The 6,558-nt window shown below is 45.2% G+C and overlaps 1 pseudogene; it reads right to left on the reverse strand.

Annotated features, from left to right (window-relative positions):
• Positions 1 to 1,747: 1,747 nt before the first annotated feature.
• Positions 1,748 to 2,749, reverse strand: LOC128568568 (60S ribosomal protein L15-like; annotated as a pseudogene).
• Between the last annotated feature and the right edge of the window lie 3,809 nt (positions 2,750 to 6,558).

The following is a 6,558-nucleotide window of genomic DNA, read 5'->3' on the forward strand; positions in this document are numbered from 1 at the left end:
ACAGTAACTCATCTGGCCCTCTCAACCACCAGACAAGGTGCTTTCTGTTATTAATCTATTGTACAGATGAGGAACTTGAGGCACTGAGAAGTTAAATAACTTGTCCAAGGTCACAAACACAGGAAGCAACACAACCAGAATTTGAAACCAGCTCCAGCGCCCTTGCTTTTAGCCACTCTGGCAAGGACCAGACTGGCTGGGCCTATGGAGGCCATAGAAGGAATGGAATTTTATTCTGGGTATGATGGGAAGCCACTGAAAGGTTTTAAGCAGAAGTATAACTTCACGTATTAGCTAGAATTAGGTTCATTACCAAGAAAAGACCCCCATAACAGTGGTTTAGACAATATAGGAAAATAGAAATAGTTTTCTCACATACAAAAAGCCCACCAGATTCTAAAGAATCAGAAGATAAGCCACAGTCTAAGAGAAAATATTTGCAAAAGTCATATCTGATAAAGGATTGCTATTCAAAATATATATAGAACACTTAAAACTTTACAAAAAGAAAACAGCCTGCTTTAAAAAATGGACAAAAGTCTTTAACAAGGCATTGCCTGTGGCTCAGTGGGTAGGACGCTAGCCCCATATACCACGGGTGGCGGGTTCAAACCCGGCCCTGGCCAAACTGCAACAAAAAATAGCTGGGCGTTGTGGCGTCTGCCTGTAGTCCCAGCTACTCAGGAGGCTGAGGCAAGAGAATCCCCTAAGCCGAGGAGCTGTGACGCCATGGCATTCTACAGAGGGCAATAAAGTGAGACTCTGTCTCTAGAAAAAATAGTCTTTAACAGATACCTCATCAGAAAGGTACAGATGGTGGGCTGTATGCAGTGGCTCACTATAATCCTAACACTCCGGGGGGCTGAGGCAGGTGGATTGCTTGAGCTCAGGAGTTTGAGACCAGCCTGAGCAAGAGCAAGACCCCCATCTATACTAAAATAGAAAAACTAGCCAGGCGTTGTGGTGGGCACCTGTATTCCTAGCTACTGGGGAGGCTGAGGCAAGAGGATCACTTAAGCCCACGAGTTTGAGGTTACTGTGAGCTATGACACCATGGCACTCTACCCAGGGCAACAAAGTGAGACTCTGTCTCAACCAAACAAACAAAAAAAAAAAAATTAAAAATCAAAGATACAAATGATAAGTAAGCATATGAAAAGATGTTTAACATCATAATGTCATCAGGGAAATGCAAATTAAAACAACAATGAAATACCATTTCTGTTTTTTTCTGTTCACTTTATGGCCCTAGGTAGAGAGCCGTGGCGTCACACAGCTCACAGCAACCTCCAACTCCTGGGCTTAAGCGATTCTCTTGCCTCAGCCTCCCGAGTAGCTGGGACTACAGGCGCCCACCACAACGCCTGGCTATTTTTTGGTTGCAGTTTGGCAGGGGCCGGGTTTGAACCCGCCACCCTCGGTATATGGGGCCGGCGCCTTACTGACTAACCCACAGGTGCCGCCCAACAGTGAAATACCATTATATACCTATCAGAATGACCAAAATCTAAACACTGATGCTGCTGAGGACGTGGAGCAAAATCCTCCAAACCAAATCCTCCTCCAAACCAAATGCTGGAGGAGGTGGAGCAACAGGGACTCTCATTCACCGCTGGTGGGAATGCAAAACGGTGCAGCCACTTCGGAAAATAGTTTAGCAGTTTCTTATAAAACTAGACACACTTTTACCATGCATTCCAGCAATTGCACTCGTTAGTGTTTACCCAAAAGAGTTGAAAACTTCCTCTCATCCTGAAGTATGAATTGTATAAACATTACTTATATTAGTGGTAACAGTGAAGCTGGAGATGATTGTGCCTTCTCCAAGCTCCACCACTAGTGTGGGAACACACCAGTGGGAACCACCAATAGTGTGGTGGAACTCAGGGCCCTTTCCAAGGCCATGGCTCTTCTGGCCTGCAAGTGTCAGCCCAGACATCTCCCTGTGCCTGTGGACTGGTTTGGTGATCCACTGGATGTCAAGATTGTTTTCTGATAACTTTATGAAATGGACCAATGACGATAACCTCAAAAAACATTGTACATCAATCCTAGCACTCTGGGAGGCTGAGGCAGTGGATAGCTTGAGCTCACGGGTTTGAGGCCAGTCTGAGCAAAAAGTGAGACCTGTCTCTACTAAAAATAGAAAAACTGAGGCAAGAGGTCTCTTGAGAGTTGGAGGTTGCTGTGAGCTATGATGCCACAGCATCACAGGGCAACACAGGGCAACAGCTTGAGACTCTGTCTCAAAAAAAAAAAAAATTGGGGGCGGTGCCTGTGGCTCAAGGAGTAGGGCGCCGGCCCCATAGACCAGAGGTGGTGGGTTCAAACCCAGCCCTGGCCAAAACTGCAACAACCAAAAAAAATTTGTACATTGAATCTTCACTAACTCAATAAGAATTGAGAACTCTTAGGGCCCCACAGAGGCATCCAGTTCATTCCTCAGCAGCAGACTGAAGGCTTCAGCAACCTTTAGCTGGTTAACACCATGATGCACAGGCTTGCCATAGGTTGCACCCTTAGGAACTGGGTGTTTGTGGCCACCACAGTGCAGATGAATCCTGTATATGACATAACTTGGCTTAGCCTGGTATCCCAGTCTGTGCACTTTATCCGCTGAGTAGGGTGGGGAGTCCTGAGGCGTGCAGAGAGCTGGCGGTACTGCCCCCCGTGGACCCTCAAGAAGAAAGCGCATTACATCAGACTGCTTCTTCCTCCACAGCTCCTGGATGTACTTGTACACACCCATCTTGGCTCATCTGATGGCTGCCACCAGACAGAAAGAAAAGGGCCTTTCACCCCCAAAACTTATTTTCACACAAAAACTTATTCCGGCACATGGATGTTCATAGAGCACCCAAATTCATAATTGTCAAAACTTGGAAGCAACCAAGACATCTTTCAGTAGGTGAGTTGATAAACGGTGGTACATCCGGACAGTGGAATATTGTCCAGCACTAAAAAGAAATGACCTACCAATTAAAAGATATAGAGACTCTTAAATGCATATCACTAAGTGAAAGATGCCAGTGTGAAAAGGCTGCACACTATAATAGCTTTCTGCAAAGGGCAGAACTATGGACAGTAAAGAGATCAGTGGTCACCAGGGGTTATGGGGACAGAGGGGTGAGTAGGTGAGGCACCAAGGCTTTCTAAGGCAGTGGAACTACTCTCTATGACACCACAATGGTGGATACACGTTACTATACAATTGTTCAAATTCACAGAATATACAGCACCCAGAGTGAATACAATGTAAACTATGGACTTGGATGTGTCAATGTAGGCTAATGGACTGTAACAAATGCACCACTCTGGTGAGGGATGTTGACAATGGGGTAGGCTATGCACGTGTTGTGGGCAAGGAGATGTGGGAAATCTCTGTACCTTTTGTTCAATTTTGCTGTGAGCCTAAAACTGCTCTAAAAATTGTCTATTAATTTTTTTTAAAGAATTAATAATACACACAATAACATGGATTAATCTAAAAAAGTATGCTGATTGAAACAGCCAGACACAATGGAAGAATTTTTTTTTCTTTTTTCTTTTTTTGGAAGAATTTTTGATGATGGATATGTTCTGTGTCTTGAATATATTGGTAGGTATAATACATTCTCTATACGTTTGTTGAAATTCAAAAATATAGAAAACTGTATAAATTAGCCAAAATTCATTAAACTGTAAGCTTAAACTAGATGAACTCATTGAAATAAATTTTATCTCAATGAAGTTGGAAAAAGAAGAAAGATAAGATAGCTTTCTTTTTTTAAATCTATCATTATTAGAGGCTAATGATAGTGCTCTACTCCATGAAGTCCTTGTCAGGTACATGAAGGAGCTGAGATTTTATTTTCTTCTACTTACAAACTAACAACTAAGCCTACCATAATTCCACAGATGCTGGCAGGAGACACAAGATTCTTGGGTCAAAGACAAAGGACTTTACTACTCACAGCACAGCAGGGAGTCTTTGCACTGATTTATTTGCTCCCTAAGTTCCATGGGGCTGTTGCAGAGGGCCTTGGTGAATGCTGAGCACAGATTGGGTCTGTGTCAGAGCTGAAATGTACTGAGTTTAGGAAACCCCTAACCTTAGAGGATGCTAACAAATCTAGCCAACATTTATCCTGGAGAAAGGCATTATCTTTAATATCCTGGTCAGGAAACAAATCTGTCCTGTGCTCCAGAGGGAACACTATCCCTGTTTCCCTAAGCTTTTTGCCATATAAATGTCCTTGAAAAGATGGTTCCATACAAAAGGTATCACAAGAGATCTAAAAATGGAGAATTGCCCCTCAACAGTCTTCAGCAAACCAAACTCCTTCTGTCCTGCTTTTCTGCCAGTCATTCCCAATATCACTTCATGGTTTAAAATGGCTGCCTCAGCTCCAGCCATCACTCTGTATTCCAGACAATGGGAAGGACAAAAGTGGGGAGAAAAGCATTGCTCCCCTCTTTGAGAATATTGTCTGGAAGTTGCACATACATTAGGCTTGACTTACAAGAGAGACTGGAAAAGGAAGGGCACATAGCTGGCTGAATATCTATAACTAAGAAAGAATAGATTCTGGGAGACAACCAGCCCTTCTGCTCTACATGGTCAGTTTCATAACGATCAGTGAGTTTATTGAGTGCTGAGGATTCAAGGACACATAAACCCCCATCCAAGGAGACGCTGGAGGAGCTTCTCTCCTAGTAGCATGGTTGGCACTTTCTACCTTCCTCAACCTTCCAGAGGGATATTGGGCCCCAGTGACGGCCTCTTGTCTTGCTTGGTGCAGTGGAAAGACTCCACCAGACTTGGGCCTCAGAACACACACTGCATTCAGCCTGAAGTGTGAATGAGTCCTTTGCTTCTTCAAGACTCTGCTACTTATTCCTGGTGACATGGCAATAATAATAAGCCCATCAAACAGGCCATATGGGAGCTTAAGGAGAGAAAGTAGTCACTTGATAAATGAGTCTTCTCTTATTTTTCCTCTCCCACCCTGAGCAATCAGGGCTATACTGGGCACCAGCTCTGGCAAGAGACATTGGAAATAAAGTCATTCCCAGGCTCTGGTAGACTTTGCAATAGGATAAACAATAGTCTTAGGGGGACATTGCTAAGGCTGCAGGGCCCTGGGCATTGGGGAAACAGCTTGGAGCAGAGTACCCAGTGGGGGATGCTGGAGCAGCCTGGCTCTGCCACATCACATCCAAAGTCAATGTGAGTGTGAGCCCAGATGGGCAGGGGGACAAGATAGTCATTATAATATTCTGTCATCTTCACAGGACACGTGGTACTCTTGGCCAGGTTTAGGTCTATGGCGAATCTCTTAGTTCATCTACAATACTTTGTATTTTATGAGGAGTAATCTGAAGCCCAGAGAGGTTATGTAACTTATTGAGAGTCACATAGCAAGGAAACACTATACTTGGGGCTAGAACACAAAACTCCCGCATGAAGTCTCTGGCTACAACTCAGAAAGTGTTATCGATGGTGATAATGATGATATGGTGAAGGAGAGGGGCTACAACAGACACGTGTAGTGAAAGGACAACTGCCTAAACCACGCCTCCGGTGATAATATTGAGAGGAAGCGGGGGCGGGGCCAAACTAGTGCTTTTCATTCTTTCTTCTTTGGTGGTCATCTCCTTAGCATCAGAGCGCCATGGTGCCCATGCTCTGAAATGCCCACCACAGGAGGAATAGGGCTTGATCCCTTTTGGATAAGAGGAGGACAAGTGCTGGAACCCTTATGAGGGCTCTTAGGAATTCAGTCCTAGGGTAAGTAGGTTGGGCCCGGAACAAGTCTTGGAGCCTTTATTTCTTCCATAAAATCTACTGAATGGTGACAAATTGGCTTCAGACCATCCCTCAACACTTGGGACTAGAGTTCTTTCTGTGCCATGTGCCCAACCTCCTAGAGCTCAAAAGTCACCCCCTCTAGGAAGCCTCCCAGCCTTATTCCTCTGCCCTTTCCTCCCTGCGTCTTCTACCCTTTTGCTCTGCCCATGCCTTGCCTACAGCTCCCAGACCACTGTGCTAAAACCATGGGTCAAACCATCAGTCTCTACCACGTTCCAGGAGAACCTGAGATCAGACACTGTGTCATTCACATCCCTGTATACCCAGTGTCCGGGGAAGGGCCTGGTACCATTTACAGCTAGTATGCTTGGTCTCAAGACTGAAGGGTGGGTAGGGCTCAAGCAGAGCCCTTTGCTTTATCTTCCCCGGCATCACCCACAGCAAGGCACCAAATCCTGCCCCTGCCAAGCAGCTGTCAGGCAGGTAGTATCCCAGAATGAGGTCCTGAAGACCCCTACAATGTGTCTTCATTTATTCAACCATTCACTTCCCTAATGATATGCCAGGCCTTGCTGTGGGGGGTGGGGACACAGGAATGCAAAAGGCATGTCCTGCCCTCAGGTGGCTCACAGTCTGGTTGGGGAGGTAGAGGCCTTCTCCTCTGCCTCTGTCCCTCCTCCCCGCCTCACTCCCCACCTCTCTTCCTTTTTTCCTTCCATATGTATTGATTGAGCAGTAAATATACCATAACTTTATGCAGAGTGACA

This window comes from Nycticebus coucang, chromosome 17 (genome assembly GCF_027406575.1).
Source record: "Nycticebus coucang isolate mNycCou1 chromosome 17, mNycCou1.pri, whole genome shotgun sequence".
Taxonomy (NCBI): Eukaryota; Metazoa; Chordata; class Mammalia; order Primates; family Lorisidae; genus Nycticebus; species Nycticebus coucang.